The sequence below is a fragment of the Aythya ferina genome (genome assembly GCF_964211825.1).
Source record: "Aythya ferina genome assembly, chromosome: 1".
Taxonomy (NCBI): Eukaryota; Metazoa; Chordata; class Aves; order Anseriformes; family Anatidae; genus Aythya; species Aythya ferina.
In genome coordinates this window covers 178,033,424-178,052,177 of record NC_140296.1, presented here as the reverse complement: position 1 = coordinate 178,052,177, position 18,754 = coordinate 178,033,424, and the positions used below count along the sequence as shown (strand labels likewise).

Below are 18,754 nucleotides of genomic sequence, written 5' to 3'. Positions count from 1 at the left end.
CGAAATTAAGTTTTGGTTATTTTTTTTCTAAGTCACCCTTCTAGATACAAATCTTAATTTGTTTTCTTCAACAGATACGCTTTTTTTTTTTTTTTTTTCTTTCCCCAAATTTATTCAGTGAAAGGTTTTGCTGTGCTTCAAGTAACAAATAATGCCAGACACTGTTTGGAGGTCATTAAGTTAGTTCTTTCTTCATAACATTGCATCAATCAGTTAAACTAAAATTTCAACCCTTATTGTATTGTGTTATTTTGACCCCGCATTATAACATTGCAAAAGCAGGTCCTGCGTATTTTAATTTTATCAAATAATGTGTATGCTCTAGATCAACAGTACATTGCCTCAGGAAGTGAAGTGGTGTGATTTGCAGGAGGTTAGACTAGATTATGTTAGTAATGTCATGTCATTTTGAAAATGCATTAGTACTGTTGTAAGACTATCACCCATTTCCATGCAGAAATAGCTCAGGTCTATAAGGCAATGTTATCTTATAACATTGCAATGCAAAAATGCAAAACATGTCCATACCACTTCAAACTTCCCCTCAGGTCTGAAAATGGTCTACTTTCATTTGGCATGGAGTCAAAAGGCAGGAAAACATCTGTACCTGTTGTATATCCTACAGTTATGATCCACTGATGTGTACCTTTGTTGGGTCCTTGGTGCAGGTTGTGTCCACTGTCCTCTTGAATGCTTAGATTTCCTTCTGAGGAAGCCCAGACAAGTAGTTGGGCAATGTCAGCAAATTATGTGGATTAGGTTATTGAGTATCCAGGATATTTGCTTTTCCCAATGGAAATAAAAGCAGAGAAATGAATATGCTTGAGAAGGTGTAGTCTCTTAAGAGTAAGTCCCAAATGTATTCCACTTTTTTGGATCCTGGGCATTTTAAACATGGATGTTATGTTGTAGGTTCATCTATCTTTATTTCCCCCCTGAATATTTCAATCTCTGTTACTACTCACTTGCCTTCACTCATGAAGTGCTAATAGAGCACATGAACATTCTGTTGGATTTAGTGTTTTAATTGCTACTGTGATCTGAGCTGGGTTACCTAATTCAGTAACAGAAACATCTCTACTGGAGCTGAATCTATTTGGCTAAAGTGGCTTTTTGGAGAATTGATCTGAAGGGTAACTTTCCCTGAAATACTGTGAGATCTGTGGTTGTAAAAATAGCCATATTGCTATTTAGTTTTCACCACTTGATAACCTAAATAAATAAATAAATAATCAGCTGTTTTTATAAAACTAGACTGTGTCCTATAATATTTTTATATTCTCTCTATCAAGGAGAAGAGTTCTTTTTTCTTTCTGTAGGAAAAGTGTAGGAAAAATCCTGTGATCAATGGTCCAAGATAGCCTGAAAAATTAGAAAATGATAATGAAGGACAATTCAAAGAAGATGTGATACAAGAAATGCATTAATTTTTCAGAGTTTGTCTAGGGAAGGCCCTGAATTGCCTTATCAAACTACGAAGTTAACAATGGTTTGAGCAGGATGATCTCCACAGGGCCTTAGCACTGAAAATCATTCTATGATTCATTGACAGTAAATTTAGGTAAAAGGAACAAATGTTTCTTTTCTTTTTTCTTTTTTTCCTTTTTTTTTTTATTATTATTTTTTTTTACTTGGTAACATTTGTTTTAGTGATATAATTAAAATATTTATAGTGCACTTAATTTAACCGTGTAAAAGCCTATAATAAAAGCATGCGATTCACAAAAAGTTTTCAGGAAATGAAGCTAAGCAAACATCTAACACAGGTGAAATTTAATAAGCATCTAGGAAGGATTTATCTCATATTTTGGCTTAATCAAAATGTGACAGCTGTAAACCGGGGTCACCTTTTTGCTTCCTGTAATTGATTAGGCAGTTTAACAATAACATACGTTGTGAAAGCAAGTAGATTGTTTTCTCACAAGAATTTCACACATGATTTATTTCCTTCTTCAAATGCTTTTTCTCATTTAGCTGTTCTATAAAATAAAAGAGAGGTATACATCATTTGCAGTTCTAAAATTTATTGTTCTAATCATGACACTGGTATATGACATACTGTATCTTATTTTGTATTATAAATTGCTGTGGCAGAATTGAACAATAGTGATGGGCTTAGTTTATGATCAGAGTACTGATTTGGTGTTACTTACTGCTGCAGAATAGTTTCAGTCATAATTCCTTGTTTCTTAGTCAAGAACGTTTCCTTTGATGCTCCAAGTCCCTTTTCTTCATTAGGAAAAAAAAACAGTTATTTGAATATCTGTAGTTGTAGCCAGAGCAGATAAACAAAGATTTGTCTTTTTGCCAGATGTAGCTGGCAGGCCAGCAGGAATTGTATGAGTATGCACATTTCAAATAATAAAACATTATGAAAAATTGAGTATTATGAGATCATTACAAATCACAAAAAATGGAGTTATGCAGATTATAATCTTCTAGAAGAGACAGAGTAGATCTAAATTATGACATTATTTGAGAAAAATAACAGACCATATCCCCTTGTAAGGCTAAGTGACACCTTAAGTATTCCTCAGTAAATGTGACAGACTCCATTAAAATTGCCTGATTGCTATTGATTTTGTGCAGATGGTATTCAGATACCATGGTAGTAATTCAAAGGTAAGACTGGAGAGATGAGATTAATGAAAGAGTAAGAATGAAGGGTCCTTTTTACTATGACAATATAGTAAATTAATATATTGTTCTAAGATTTGGGCTGTTTAGGAATGGTGCTATTGAAGAGGAGATGAATTTCACGTGTAATATTGAATGATTCAAATGAGTTAATATGATGGAAAACTGAAGAACTCCAGAAAAAAGCCAAGGTGAACAGGTAGTCTAATAGGATATAAAGCTCATCAGTAACAGATGAACAGAAGTAGTAAGCTGGGATGCCCTAAGAATTCCTAACCAAATTAAACTTACTATGACTACAGAAAGATGGAATGATGAATACATGGAGAGATTTTATTGAGAAGAGAGGGTTTAAAAACTACAACTATGTCATTTGGTCGACTGATGAATAAATGTTCTCCGGAGAAGTGTAAAAATGAAAAATACAAGGAAAGCAATTGAATCGTGCTTATTACTGTTTCTGGAATCACAAGAATAAAGATACCTTTAAGGAATTCAAAAGCCACAAAATTATAAACACATTAGGGTTTAATTTTTCCTTTCCTGTCATGTGGGCATGTGGATACAGAACAAAAGGCATCATTGTAATGAGGAGAATTATTCAGATATAAAATAACATCTCCTCGCTTGTGGTTCCTGCCTTCTTTTCCAGGTTGAATTGCAGTAAGTGCAGATATCTTGGCAGTGATGAAGTAAGGGGCCTTTAACAGATACATTACACCTGTGAAGCTCCCTGGTCAGATTGAAGCTGCAAGCTGCATCTGACTCCATAAGTACTTGCGCACACACAGAGAGAACTAATAAAAATATATTTGATGGGGTATAAATGGTAATCATCAGACGAAAGCGAGAATAAATTAGATGTATATTGTTTGGTAAATATGGGTGTGTTTCCCCAGTGCATCGGCTATGTAATGCATATGCTATGAATTAGAATCTGCTATATATATTTAGAAACTGTTTGAATGGTTTTCTTTAACTGAGTCATTTAAACTAAAAGGTACGTTCTTCTTAGCAGGAAATTCATATTAATTTCCCTTGTTATACAAAAGATTGTACTGGTTTCATGGTAAGAATAGCGTGTATGGTGATTAAGCAACAGCATAGTCATTTTCTGAATATAAATAAAATAAATACTAAAAAAAATCAAAGGGCTGGTTGAGGCCCATCCTCAGCAACAAACAAACATTCTCATCTGTTTGTGTCATCTGGATGGTAATACATACTGCTGTTTTTTTTTTTTTTTTCCAATACTGTTCTCCTGAACCTCTGTTGTACTCTGTTGTATTATGCTGCCATTGCATGTCACTAAATCAGAACATCAAAAAAAAATTTAGGGAGATTTATAAAATTTTGTTGGGCTTGAACTTCTCTCTCTCCAGGATAATGTCTGCTTCTGGCTTAAGTTAATTTTGATTCCAAGCCTGAAAAAGTTTCACGAAATTGCTTCTTCTGTGGATTTCATTTTTTTAATGTGTCTGTTATTTAGTTTTATATTGATAGCTAAACTTATATCACTGTATTCATACCTTTTTGAAGTTAATTTTACTGAAATAATTTCCAAAGACTAATTCAATGTTTGTAGCATCCTTTTCAGTGCTAGAGAAGGTAAGAGTTGTGTGGAGCATTCCATTTTGGATTAGTAATTCAGGCAGTTGTTGTTAGCCATGTTGTTAGCCATTGCCTTTTCAAACTCTCTGATCTTGAAAAAAAAATAATCTCCATCCTCTAATGTAATTATAGTTGATTCTTTTCTAATACTGACATTCTTTCTTTTCTGCTTTTTGTCCTTTACTTATACGGAAATTTTATGTCATCATGTGATATTGATATCTAGGAAAAAAAAAAAGAAAGATGTTTCATGGCAGCTTAACTGACTGTAAATATAAGAGCTATTTTTGCTGCAATGTTCATGTTGAATCTAACAATACATGTGAAATAAGTAATTGCATATTAGCTAGATGTTTTTCCAAGTTGCATGTAGTTTATAAGCTTTCATCTAAAGCAAATCAGGTTTTGTGTGTGTATGAAATACAGTAGTTCTTGTTATTTTGTTTAGGAATGAAAAAGGTGTTCAGCAAGCTTTTACCTTGATAGACATAAATTTGTGCATTTTTTTGTGCAGGATGAGGGAGCTGGCACTTTCATTTTTGATATATTTTTTTTTTTTACTTTACTTTGGAAAATAATTTAATTTCCTGGTGTTCAAGGTTGTGTATCCACTGATCACAGTCCTGTTTTCTGAATTTCTTATCAAAATTAGAGATGGAATGTTTAATTTTACTTCTGTATTACAGTGTTGTAAAATGCACCTGCTTACATGGTAAAATAGTGAAATGCCAGAAATCATGAAGTTATTAGCGATGTTTTGGGACTAGTGCTGGAAAGACAGTTTGAACAGACTCCGATTCTTTTGAACACTTGGGTATCTCATACTGAATATAGTGGTGGTCTACTCTGAACAGAAGGTGATAGGGCAAATGATCTGATGACCACTGCACTCTGGGACCGAGTCTATAGGCACTTATGTTCTTAAGTATGTGCTAAATTTTATGCTTGAATCTAGCCTTAAAGTCAATGATTGCAAGACTAGAAAATTATGAACATGTCCTTATATGAATATTAATGATATAATGGTAATCTCAATGCTGTTTTTTGTTGTTTTTTAAGGTGGTAATTAACCTTGTAATTTCTGCCATTTGTAGTAGTTGCTGGCTATTGTAAGTAATAATAATGTTTTCTAGAGGACATATGCATTTATAATTTATTTTTTTAATGTAATACGTAGGCTTGAGATTATGAATGACTCATTCTATGACTGTGAAATTACTGGGAACTCTCTCTTTTCTAAATAAAAGGAAGAAAGCAAGGGTGGATGAGCATTCAAGTGGCTCATAAAATTTTTTGTGGAGAATCATTCACTGTAACATCTTGAGACAATTACAAAATGAGATTTGAAGTACACAAAATTTGAATAAGCAGTAGAAAATGTGAATCTTTTTGTCCTTCTTTTAACTAGATACAGTAAATTGTGTTGTGCACAAGGGAAAAATATCCATGCACTTTATGTGGCAATCGTTTATACTGAGTGGATATGAACAGTCATTCAGAGAACAATTGATTTTGCAGTATCCTAGACTGGGTTGGAGACTTGTGCATTCATTGCACTATATGCTACTAAAATTTATATATAAAGTTCACATTAAAGTGGCTGTTTTAGTAGGAAAATAATTTAAAATTGAAACTTGCCTATCTTAGCTGCAGAAGAGGATGTTTTATCAGCATTTACAAATCAATTAAGTCTGAAATCTTTATTAAGTGAAGAAAACAAAATATTAGAAATCACTAAATATGTTGCTACACCACAATTGAATAACTTATTGAGAAGTATGGAAAATTTTAAGAACTTTGAGTAATGAAAAGAGACACTCTTTTTTATAGATAATATTTTGGAGATAATTTCAAAGTCTCAATCTTTCAAAGTAGTAAAAAGGACAAAAAAAATGGAGCAGTGGTGGCTTTGCCATTGAGGTGAAATTGGAAACAAGGAAAGATGTTAAGGTAATGAGGCAGTTAAATGTATGATTAGTGTGAAGTTACATTAAATAAAGTGCATTTGCTGGTCTGACTAGCATGTAGCAGGAAGAAGTTGAAGCTGCAAAAAGAATTTCCCTGTTGTGTACATACCTGATACTTTAGTTTGACATTACAAAGTAGATTTTAGACAGGACTACACAAGTAGAAAATTTTGAACAAACATGAACTTAAATATAAAAGCGATTCCACTGTTATTAGCTTGACAAAAGAGAGGAATTATTGGTGCTGCTGCAACATGATTGACTTATTAATGTGAAGAACAAGGATTAATAGAGGTCTGTATGACTCAAGACTTTAAGAAACGGGTGTTTTAAATAAACTTGATTCCCTGCTTCTAATATTTTCCATTGGCTGGGAGCTTCCGAGGGAAGTGAAAAGGAAATACTGGGGACAGGGATAAAGGTGAAGAGTGTTTGTAACTGTGTTAAAGTTTGGCAAGTGCTTAGGAGAGAATGCCAAGATCACAGGTATCAGTCAGAACACAGGAGTAAGAACAACTAGGCAAACAAACTAAATCAATTATTTGTGAGAAAAGTGCACTGAACTCAAGTTGATGTCATTAATTATTACTTGAAATGAAAGGGCACATTAATATCAAAGGTAAAATGAAAGCAGTTGCTGTTTCTGAATGTTATCTCACCAAAGGTGGAATAACTAATGAGGGTGCGGCTCTTCTAGGTACGTTCCTCAGGACACAAGAAGATTTTGACCCTGGCTGGTGCTGTCAGTTTGAATGGTTAGTTGTTAGGATCTCAAAGGTAGAAGCAAAGGTTGCTCTCTTTAGTAGCAAGCAGTTCTTTTGCCTGTGGACAAAAAAGCAAATGGTTTCAATGGTATAGTGTGTTTGAAGTTTGAGAGAAAAGCAGGCAGAGTGTTTGTCAGCATACATCAGAACCAATAATCCTACCCCTGATCAATTCTGATAGCCTGTGGTGATGATGTTGCAGTGAGAGCTTACTTTGTGTTGTAAAGGTGAAAGAAAATGTGAAACCGTTTGGACAAGTTTTACAGTGAAATATTTTAAACTAGAAACTGTTGTTTTTAAACTAGAAAAGCACATATATAAAAACTGTGAGATTAATGCAGTCAATCATCTGACATTATTGCTTACGATAAATATAGATAGGGCAATCTTACAAACTGTGTTAGAGGCATCGGATCCTATGAACTTAAAGACTCAAGGTTCTTTGTGGTCTGCTGGAGCCATCTTTGGTGTGTTGTAAGACCTGGAGATGCCTCATGTCCTGTGGCAATAAATGTGAGTTTGCTGCAGTTCTGTGTCCCGAGGTTCAGCCAGTGAGGAGGCTGAACACGCATTCCCCATAGGCAGATGGACATGCTGTGCAGTACACACGTGGCCAGCCACACAGATCATCACAGACATGAAACAGCATCTTTACCATCGGCAAGCTAAGCATATAAACATGAACAGCGCGAATCATCTGGTCCTGTTCCCCCTTGTCTAACTGATTAAGGAATGAAGTTTCCTAGTGCTCCCATCCAAAACCATGCACAACACATCACGGTTCTCTGAATAGCTGGTTTCAGACATTCATTCAATCTACCCCAAAGTTGTGGCCCAGACCCCGGTTTCTTAGAGTTATTGCCACCCAGCCCTATGAGCCCCCCGAGACCTGCAGACCCCCTTGAGCAATTGGCACTGGGACCTCTTGTCCCACAGAGGTTCCAGAACAGCTGGATGTTCTCTAGGACATGCACACACATGGACTGGAAAGCATACTTGCACAGAAAACAGTTAGGGCTAGAGTTTAATGAGACAGGATGGATGGCAGTGATCAGGTACAACACTTGGCCTGACAAAGTGTACTGACCAGACACTGGCTTACGGATGAGTGGCCCCTTTTGTGCCTTTTTTTTCCCCTAGGTTTTCCTTACTGATTCCCACCACATAAACCTTGATTCTTTCTTCCTGCTTTTCCTTTTACTACTTAAAACTTCCTATGCAATTACACAATCCCCAAATTCTTTTTCCTCTGTCTCCCAGATCAAATTTTAACTCCTTTTTGGGCAGTAACCCCTTTAGATTACATAGTATTTGGGGACAGTTTCTTCCACTGGGTCACCTTGGTGGCTTTCACACCAGGGTTCACATTAGGGTTCTTCCACTTATCATTATTCCTCTGATCCCCAACTGTTCTTTGTGTTTAATTTGCTAAGGCTTTACCCAGGTAATGTAACATAGTGTAGCATCCGTTTTAGGATGTTGGCCCCATTAAAATTCTAACAAAAAATTCACCAAACATTTGAGAAAGTTGACCCTTAAGTTAAAAATGAAAAATGTTTGTGAATCCTCTGTATATATGAAAAAAAAAGTCTCTATAGATGCATAAGGCTTTAAAAATATCACACATCTCTTTAGCATGTTGTTAAACATTATTAGAACTCACTGGCACATTGGAAGGAAGTTTTGAGTACTAAATCCAGAAATGCAAAAACTGCTCAGATGAATTCATGAGGGAAGAGTCCGTGAAAGGCTTTTAAAAGTGAGGATGCATGAAGGTTCCCCTGTGCAAGGAAGTTTCCAAGGTCCGGGAATGCAAAGAGATGGTAAGGTACTGTGGAAAATCATCCTGTTCCTATGCTCTTCATTAGGCATTTTCTGTTGAACATTGTCGGAGATGGGATACCAAGCAAAGCAAACTTGTGATTTAAATTGTATTCCTGTGTATATACCAGAATGTTAGTTGGTTGCTTAATAATAAGAACATAATGCATGTTTAGTTTAGATTACCACATTATTTTTTTTCTGAAGTATTCCCGCTAGCCAGTGATATTGTCTCACATCCATATTTGAGCTCTGCTTATTATTGTTTTTTTCCTTTGTGACTGAATGTCTTGATTTCTGCTGCATTTTCCATGTGTATTTCTAATAATCTTCCTGAAGGGATAGATGTCTCCATTTTTTAATTTTCTATTTCATTTTTCTTCTTCTTCTTTTTTTTTTTTTTTGAAGAAGTTAATTTTAATCTTTTTTTTTTCATGTTGATGAATTTATTTTATTTTTTTTATATTCCAGAAAAATGGATGCTAGTTATAGCTAGTTACTCATGTCTGGGTTAGAAAAAAAAAAAAAAGAAGCTGGAAACATTCTTAAATTTAGTTGCACAGTCTGTTGCTCTACATTTATGCAAAATCATAAAAAAAAAATTTATGCATTTGGACATTTAGAAGTAACATCATCGTGAAAATAGTAGATTACACATGTAAGAAATTCCTAAGAATTTGTTCCCAAAATAAGTAGATTAAGTATCTTTATTTTAAAGTATGATCACATATTGAACTGGTATGGAAATGTCTTTCTGCATTATGAATGCAGTTTTAAAATTTAGGGATTCAAAAGACCTAATGATCTACCCAAACTAGAGCTCCTTTGTGAGACTGCAGCTATTCTGAAACCTTTTTAAACGACAACTTTAAAAGGAGTAAGACCATATTCCTGATCAAAACTTTGGAGTCATTTCAGCTAAAATATTTCTGCTTCTCTAAACAGTTTACATCTTGTATATAATCTCTGGGGATATAGTTCCTCTTCAAAATTATTCAGATTGAAGAGAGGTCATCTAGTTCAAACTCCTGGTCAAAACAGGGTCAACTGTGAATCAGATCACATTGCTTGTGATTTTTCCCAGTTGGGTCCTGAAAACCTCCAAAACCAGAAATTTAATAACATTGCTGGGCAACTTGTTCCCAAGATTATTTTCCTCATAATTAATTCTTTTTCCTATATCTGGATGAGACTTCCCTCTCCCCTCCTTTCACTTCATGGATGTTGTCACTCATTCTCCTGCTGTGCACCTCAGTAATGTGCCTGGCTCTGTCTTCTTAGTACCTCTTACATACAGGAAGGATGCTACTTACTCCACCCAGTCCTTTTTTCTTCTGGGCTGAACAATCCCAGCTCCCTCAGCCTTCCCTCTCAGGGCAAGTGCTCCAGGCCCCAACAGCTTGGTAGTCTCTTGCTGGACTTGTTCCACTTGAGCAATGTCTTTACTGTGTGTGGGAACCCAGAATTGAATGCAACATTACAGACATGGTTTAGCAAGTGGTCAGTAAAGAAGAATAATCATTTTCTTCGTCTACTAGCTACATTCATGTTAATACGATCCGGTATACTGTTAGCTTATGTCACTACCAGGGATATTTAGCCAACTGTCTTTAGGACCTCTGGGTCTGTTTCAGCAGAGCTGCTCCACATTGAGCCAGTCCCAGGGTTTTACTTCAGGAGTTAATCTGTCCGAGGTGCAGGACTTGATATGTGTCCTTGGATTTCATGAGCTCTTGTTGTCCTAATTGTCCATCCTGTCTTGGTCCCTCTAAATGGCAGCTCTGTCCCCAGACATATTGACTGCATCCTTCACTTCAGTGTTGTGACGCTTGATAATGATTTTGTCTCCTCATCTAGGTCGTTGATAAAGCTGCTATGCAGGGTAAGTCAGACTGATTATATTCAAATGTACTTGGACTCAAGCTGGTGAAAGCCTCGAAAGTGCTACACCGCACTTTGTGGACTTACTCATTTAGATCTCTCCAAACTGCATCTGCAGAGCATCTTTAATTGTAGATATATGTCCTCAAAGACTGAAAGGTTCAGCTCTGGGTTTACATATGGACACCTAGTCACCTAGTTAGCTTATTGAGTCTTACTTTCAAGTTTTCATGGAGTTTTCAGTTAGTTTATTCCAGACTTTTAATCCTTTTTAAAAATGGATTTTAAGAATTACTTTTTTTTTTTGTAATCTTTGAAGTTTTTCATGTCGAATTCTGTCTACCTCTTGCTTCAGTGAGTATTTTCATATATAACTTAAATATATTAGCTTAACTTATGTAACTTAATATTTAGTTGTGATTGCCTTCCATCTTTCCTCTTCTTAATTTTAAGGGATTTTTGTTTTCTTTGTTCTCCCCTCTCCTCCTCCTCTTCCCACTATTTTCTCTTGAAGCTTTTAGTCTGTGTGACAATGATTGGCTTTTTTTTTTTTTTTTTTTTTTTTTGTGGAATACCTTTGCTTTGGATATAACTTAGAAAAAACTTGAATACATTCCAATGTCTTTTGTTATTGCCTTTAAACTGATTTGTTGAGTTAATCCTTTAGAATTAATTATTTTTAAAGAGTTTTGAGGCTTCATAAAAGCAACAATAAGAATAGCTGTGGCTCCGGTAATGTTTAGGAAATCACAAACCTTAATTTGTTAATAGTGGCATTAAAATTGATATTGTTAAGCGGTTTCTGGACCTTGAGCTCTTAATTAGAGGCAGTAATGTTTCCTTCCCTTTGAGATTTCTTTATGAAAATATTTTGCCTAACACAGGGTTATCAGCTTTCAATTGTCTCCTGGATGAAATATCCCAGATGACACTACCTGTTGTAGCTGCTTTCCTCATTCTAGGTATAATTTCCAAACATGCTTTTCTTCATTATTTAAGCCTTTATTCCTTTTTACATTCTAATAAATATTAAGTATTTCAAATAATGTTATGTATTGATTATTTTACAATTAGTACTGTATTTTTTTTTGTTGGCACTTGGCTTATTTTTACTAATGAGGTACAGAAATTATAATTTATCTCCTAAACATGTTTATTTCCCAACATTTCAGAAGAATCTTGTGACTTTCTTCTTTACTAAATATTTTGTCCCAACCAAAGCATACTCCTGTTGTCTTGTATTTCTTCCCCATTCTTGTTCATTCTTCTTCATTACAAACTTCTGTATTTATATATTAAATAGTATCTTCAAGGTCACTTGTTTCATTTAACTGCTCCTTTGTCTCTTTATCATTAGTCTTTCTCTGGTTTTGATAATCCCATCACTTCTTCTTGTCCAAAATTTGCTTCCAGCTACTGATTCATCTCTTGCCTAAATCTAATTCTTGCTAAATTAAATTTGATTCCAGAATGGGCTGTTAAACCTGTGTCATAGCTCCTTCCTCTTCAACAGTCTTTGCCATACCTCTACCCTAGGTTTCTTCTTTAACATCATTAAAACTACTTGTGAAAACTCATTCATTCATTTTTCTAGTATTTATTGATCTTGTGCTATTGCCAACTTGATCTTTTATCAGTTTTGTCCTTTTTGGCCACACTTTTCCATCTCCTTCCTAATTTGTTCTAAAATATTTCTATCATCCTGTTACCATTTATTTATTTATTTTTTTACTACTGACTTACATACATTCGAGTATCTACAGCTTCTTATTTTTTTGTCATCTTCATTTATAATATTTGCATTTGATTTGTTAGCCCCTTCTGTTTTGTTGTTTTTTGTTGCACTTGATTTGTTTTTTATTTGTTGCACTTGATTTGTTATGATGAGATTTGTAGTCTATTTTTAGTTTTTTAAACTTTTTTTTTTCCCTTAGACTTTCATTTTTTGAATTGTTATGAGGTAGTTTCCACACTTGATAAAAGTAAGCCCCACTCACTGGAAAGTACATCAAGTGCAGTGGAATATTAATTTTGGAAAGGGAAAAATAGAATTCAGTGCAAGAACATTTAGCAAAAGAGGAGATGGTGACAGTGGGAGAGTGATGTTGTATGACAGGGAACTTTCATGTGTAAGATAATTGGAGCAAAATTTAATTTTCAGATGAAGGAGACAAAAGGAGGAGGAAGACAAAGCCTAAGAAATCCTGTAGGAAGATAATTGATTGTTAGAGATGAATAGTAGGAGCGGGCTCTTGCAAACTTTTTGGTCAGGAAAAGTAAGAATTTGAGGAAACGTGGATTCTAATCTTACAATGGGATCATTAGAGTATAATTTAAAATATTGTATGGCACATGAATTTTGTTTGTAATTAGTTAATATCTGAATACAAAGAACATTCCTTTGCTGGTACACACAATACTAGACTATCTATTATTTCTTCAATATATATTTAATTATTTAATCCTGAAACAGATGCTCTCCACAAAATATTCTATTCAAAGTATTTTAAATAAGTAATATCATTCTTTTCCCATTTTGTCATAATTAAAAAGCTATTGTAATGTTTTCAATTAAATGAATGATGTACGTTGCTTTCATACTGTCTTCAGTAGAGCCATACTTTGGCATAATGTCTTTATTTTTATATGCTCATAAATTGTAATATGCTTTTGAAAGTCTGGATGAATAATAAGATTGTTTTCTTTGTGTTTTTTTTTTTTTTTTTTTTTTTTTCTTTCTAATAAGCCAGACAGCATACGAGCTAGAAAAAACTTAAAATTCCTCTAGCACTAGCAGACATCCTCCATTTTAATCAGGTTTTTGAAGACTAAGGGAGAGACTGAACTTTAGTTAACATAATGTTAGGGGTTAAGAAGGGTTAACTGTTCAAGAAGGTAGGGGAACAGAACAGCAAAAATTCCAGCATTACAAATCTTAAAATTTAACCAAACTCTCCACTGTTCCCTGGCAGGCTGTGAACATTGCTGTGATTGTGGTTCATATGTCTTGTTTATTGATAGAAGCAATTTTTCTCTGGCTACACTTGAAATTTGCACTTAAATCCACAGAACAATTCAGCTTTTTTTTTTTTTTTTTTTCATATAATCATGCAGAAATAATAACAAATAGCTTAGAGAAGGATACATGGGAAACGTTTCATAGGAGCATGAGAAAAAGATGTTAATGAAGTAGAATGTAGTTAGAAAGGAGCATGCTCATGCTGCTGTGATTTTGTATAAGGACAAAAAGTTTAGATTAATGCTAAGTGAATGTAAGAAATATGGAAAGTGAGAGAGAGATTGAAATTTCAAGAAGGGCGGAAAAGAAAGTAGTTTTGAATTGGATCTCTAACATGCTGAAAGTCAACGGTGATTTGGACATACACTCACATATGTCAGAAATGTTCAAATTCATAACATGAATACACATTTGTAAGTGTTGTGAGGATGGACACTGCTATTCTGAAGCTCAAACTAACAGTCTGGAAGTCATGGAGATACAATTCATACTAGCTGGAGGATTGAATCTTCATGTGGCTTTAGAAGAAATGGAATTGATGTGGTTGTGTTCATGTGTTATATTACTTTAGGTAAAGTTGTGCAAGCATGTATTTTAGGAGAAGAAAACATGGTATCACATTTGGGAATATATTATGTGGCACATGAATATTCAGTGTAGCACTGGGCTAAAAATGGGCATACACTTCTCATAAATAACTGCAGAGCATTTATGAACTAAGTTGCATAAGGCTAACACTTAAGGTCAGTAAACACTTCAATTTTTTGCAAAGCACAGAAACACTACCGAGTTGGTAAAATGCATATGACTGTGTTTTAGCATGATGATTCAAAGTCATATAAATGGATTCATAGAACTTTTTTTTTTTTCCTCAGAAGCTGTCATAGTATTACTGTTTACACAATAGTCTAACTAAGCAAAAATGCATTTTTTAAGACAGCTACCCAAATAATATATATTTACCTATACGATTTTATAGTAAATGTTAAGGTAAGATTACATTAACCTGAGGAAATTGAATTGATAATATTTGATTTCATTTAATCCTTTTATTACCTAGTATGTAAAGAAAGACATATCTGATTGCCTGTAGTTTAATGATCATGGTTGCTTTATCATTGTGAAATGAACTTTTAAGTTATTTTTTATTTTGTGTAATTATTAGACACTTTGCACTTAATTTAAAAGTCATAATTCTAACTCTGTAGGCCTTTTCTTATAGCTTCAGTTTAAATGTTAGAATATTGTAAATATAAAACATATAGAATAAATGAATTTCCTCAAATGATTGAATGTCCCATAAAATCATCCCATCTTTATGTCTTTTAGATATACTCAGCAGTCATCAGAGTGAAAAATCCATTGCTATTCTACTTATTTTAAAATGAGCATATTCCCTTTTCTCTGATAAGGTTCTGAAGCACAACTAAGGAAAGCTGTTAAGATTTATTTATTTATTTATTTATTTTGTTTTGTTTCCTAGTTATTTGGTTTATTTGGTTAGCTTGAAAAGCAGCATACTGTTGATGCACACCTCATTTTGGGCATGCTTCAATCCTCTTTTTTTCTTTTTCCTGTTACAGAGATAACCTCATTTGTTTCTCTTTCAAGATGTACTGATGCAGATGATGTAGTTGCTAGCCTTAAAAAGATGAATAAGGTAATTTTTGCATAGTTGTGATGCCACTAGAAACTGCATTTAGTGAGTTTAGTCCTTGAGAAATAATATATAGAGAGACTCACTTTTGTGTCTTGATTTCTTCCTTGTCTTTTGCTTTCCTATTGATAGAAGAGACTCGTACTGCCCTACTTGTCCTCGTTCTGGCAGCTAGCTCTCAGGTCATCCCATATGATGGAGAGTGAAATATGTACATGCTTCTGGAGGAGTTCAGTTCTTGCTTTTTCATCTGTAACAACGGGCATTAATACGTTAAATTAAAATTAATAAGATCAGCCATTAATACCTTGTTATTAATGTGGGACTGCTTAAATTTGTTTCCTTCTCTGTGTGAACCTGAGAGCTGTCTCTTCGGCTTCCAACAATTTTTGTCTGATTAAATCCAGTCTGTTCAAGGACTGGCAAGGCGATATGCCAAATGTCATGGAGAAGCCTATTGTTGCATTGGTCTTGGGAAATCTAAGTGTAAATCTGCATGGTATATGGAGATTAAAAAAAAAAATGTTGGGGTGAACTGTCAAAAGGAGTCAACCAGTGTATTTTATGATAATGACTTGGAAAGTAGCTTTGTGTCGTGTGTGGACATTTTGAAGCAGTAAGTAGTATCTAGGGCAAGAGTTATTGCCTTCTTTCACCCTTAATTCAGCACTGAGCTACGGAAGACTATCTCCTGTAGGTACAGCTGTCCTCAGCATTTCTGTTTTCCCTTGAGTTCTAGCCAGGAAGCACAATGAGTCGTGAATTCAGAGTAGTGCTTAGAACTCAATAATCTGTAGATCTTGGTAGTGTGTTTAAACTGGTAATTTAATGGGAAGGAAAAATGTGATTATTTGTGATAGCTGTTCTAAGAAGGTGTTTCTGTATGGACGTATCTTTCCATGTACTTTCATTCATTTCTGTTTTAGTCGAGAATTTCCGCTTCAGGAAATCCTGTTAGATGATTGAGGTGTTATGTGACTATATACTATATACTTTGAGTGGGTGGGAGAAAATCACTGAATTCAATTTAAGGGGGTAGAAGTTCCAAATTTCCAAATTCCCATCTATCATTAGAAGGTATATTTTGTAGATATGGATGTAAATGATCTTGGATCAAAAAACTACGATTATTATATCTTGTTCTTTTGACCATTTATTCTAAATTTCTCTTCGCACCTGAATACATCCAGCATATAGCTTTGTGATTCCCAAAAGCATCATGGCTATTTGGAGCACAGCATGAAATTGTCATCAACATGAATAAGGAACAATAGCTACATAAGGATAAGGCAGATGGAGTAGTTTTCCACTCTTCTAAACTGTAATGTTAAAAAGAACATCATCTATTTTAGGATCAGGAATAGGCCATCTGCCCAAATTGCCTGCCCTTTCAGCTTTACCTTACTCCCACATTACTGTCATTATTTTCATCTGAATGTCATTACATTTTTATGCTGTATTTCCCTGAAAGATACTTCATGTCATTAGCTGATTTGTTTTACACCAGGGTTTTCTTTCAAGAATTCCAGGTCTTTCTTTAATATTTGTATTTTGCTATTCAAGTGTTTTGCTTCCTAATATGATGTTTGCTTGATATTAAGCATTATTAAGTCAGACAACATCTGTCCTTACTGGCAGTCTTGGAAATGATGTGACAGCCTGGCAACAATAGTAGCAGGAAATAAGCAAAGGACTAACAGGGATCATGAAAGGCAGAGGAGGCAGCAAGGCCAAGAAAAGAACTTTGGGCCAAAAGGGTGTAAAAATAATTGAAGCTGAGAGAAAAAACAAAAACAAAAACAAAACAAAACAAAAAAAAAAAAACAAACAAACAAAAAAAACACTTAAACAAGTGAACGAGATAAGTAAAAAACGTTTTTTTAGCAGCCAGAGGAATTTTATTTGTAGTTTTCATCTGTCTCTGAAGGGAAAAATGATTCAGTTGCTTTGAAGACTATTGATTTACAGACTTGAATGTCTTTGAGGGTTGAGCAATAGAAAGAATTAAACATTTTCCAGTGGAACTTTTTAAAATCTGAAACTGTTGGTTCAAAGAATATCAATTGTTCTGCAAGAATGTCAACACTTCATATCTGCATTTCTTTTCATGTTTTTTATTAAGCCATGTTATGTAAATACCCACCTTTGATCTGTTACAATAATTTGGCAAATGAGAATGGAAAGATTTCTTTCTAAATTTCTAAAGAAATCCTAATATACATTTTAATGTTCCAAGTACAGTGGACATTTTTTTTTTTTTTTTCCTCCCCAAATAAATTGAAATACATTCCTATCTGAGTCAAGGAAACGTAATTTAGGGAACTAAATTGCTATCCCAATTGGGTGCTGAAAGTAAGAGTTTCACTTATGGTGAATAGAAATGAGCTCCACTGACTGTAAAATCACAATTTAGATAAAATTTTCTTTGTGTACATGATTGTTCTGAGTGTTCATTCATTGTTCATTCATAGTTATGTAGTTATGTTACAAACTAGAGCTGTTTTGTTTGTTTGGTTGGTTGGTTGGTTGGTTGGTTTGTTTCTTTGCTTGTTTTGGTGCTCTGGGATACTATAGATCCTAGTACATACAAGGTTGACAAGACCTATGAAAGATAGGAAGATAGGTGTTCTTTGGAACAGCAACTGAGTGTCAGAAGGGATGCATCCAAAAGCTTTCAAAATGAAACAGGATATTTGTGTTTTGTTATACCTTTGTCCTCAGTGTTACACCTAATGTCATCAATTAGGTTTAGCAGGTACAGGAGTTCACAGGTTATCCAAATAGTTGTAAACAAATAATAAATTGTTTATCTATCTGTAAAGATAGACTTCGATATTCTTTTCTTGGCATTAATTAAATATATAAACTACTTTGTATTCAATTTTTGTGGTTGTAATTCTAGAAATGGAAGTTAAACAGTTGTAGTTTATGTTTTGTTCATATTTGGTAGCTCTGACAATTGATCGTAATTTCTTAAGCAGACAAGGACAAAAGTAATTTTTTTGTTTGTTTGTTTGTTTTGGGGTGAGTGGTTGGGAGGGGGAACAGTTGAGGTTAATGGTTACTTGCAGTATTTCTTTTACAGTTTTTTGAAGATCAGTCTACTTCATATATATATATATTTAATTTGAAATTGTGAAGAATTCAATGTAACTGCAGCTTTATATCTTTCTAAGAATATCATAGCTAAGCAGGTAGGCAAGCCAATGCATGTCTGTGCACTGCTACTCTCACTACAGAAATTAAATACTACTTAATATAAACACAACAATAAGATGAAGTGTTTCAATGTGTGTATACAGTATAGTTAGTCTCTTTTTATAGGGTCAGTTTTCATTATTCGTTACTACTTCTACTGTATGCTTATGCTATTTACAAATAATGTCTGTAACTTTTG

The 18,754-nt window shown here is 34.2% G+C and overlaps 2 protein-coding genes across 6 annotated transcripts in view; one reads left to right on the top strand and one right to left on the bottom strand.

Annotated features, from left to right (window-relative positions):
- Nucleotides 1-18,754, top strand: part of IMMP2L (inner mitochondrial membrane peptidase subunit 2) — a 457,221-nt gene that overhangs the window by 168,610 nt on the left and 269,857 nt on the right. The window lies entirely within an intron of this gene.
- The window catches only part of LRRN3 (leucine rich repeat neuronal 3), a 58,968-nt gene that overhangs the window by 512 nt on the left and 39,702 nt on the right, over nt 1-18,754 (bottom strand). The window contains exons 2-6 of the transcript XR_014685984.1: nt 15,444-15,607; nt 6,875-7,037; nt 2,154-2,229; nt 1,893-1,979; nt 647-1,362 (exon numbers count right to left, since the gene is read on the bottom strand). The gene's annotated coding sequence lies outside the window, so the exon portion shown is untranslated. The remainder of the gene's footprint in view (nt 1-646; nt 1,363-1,892; nt 1,980-2,153; nt 2,230-6,874; nt 7,038-15,443; nt 15,608-18,754) is intronic.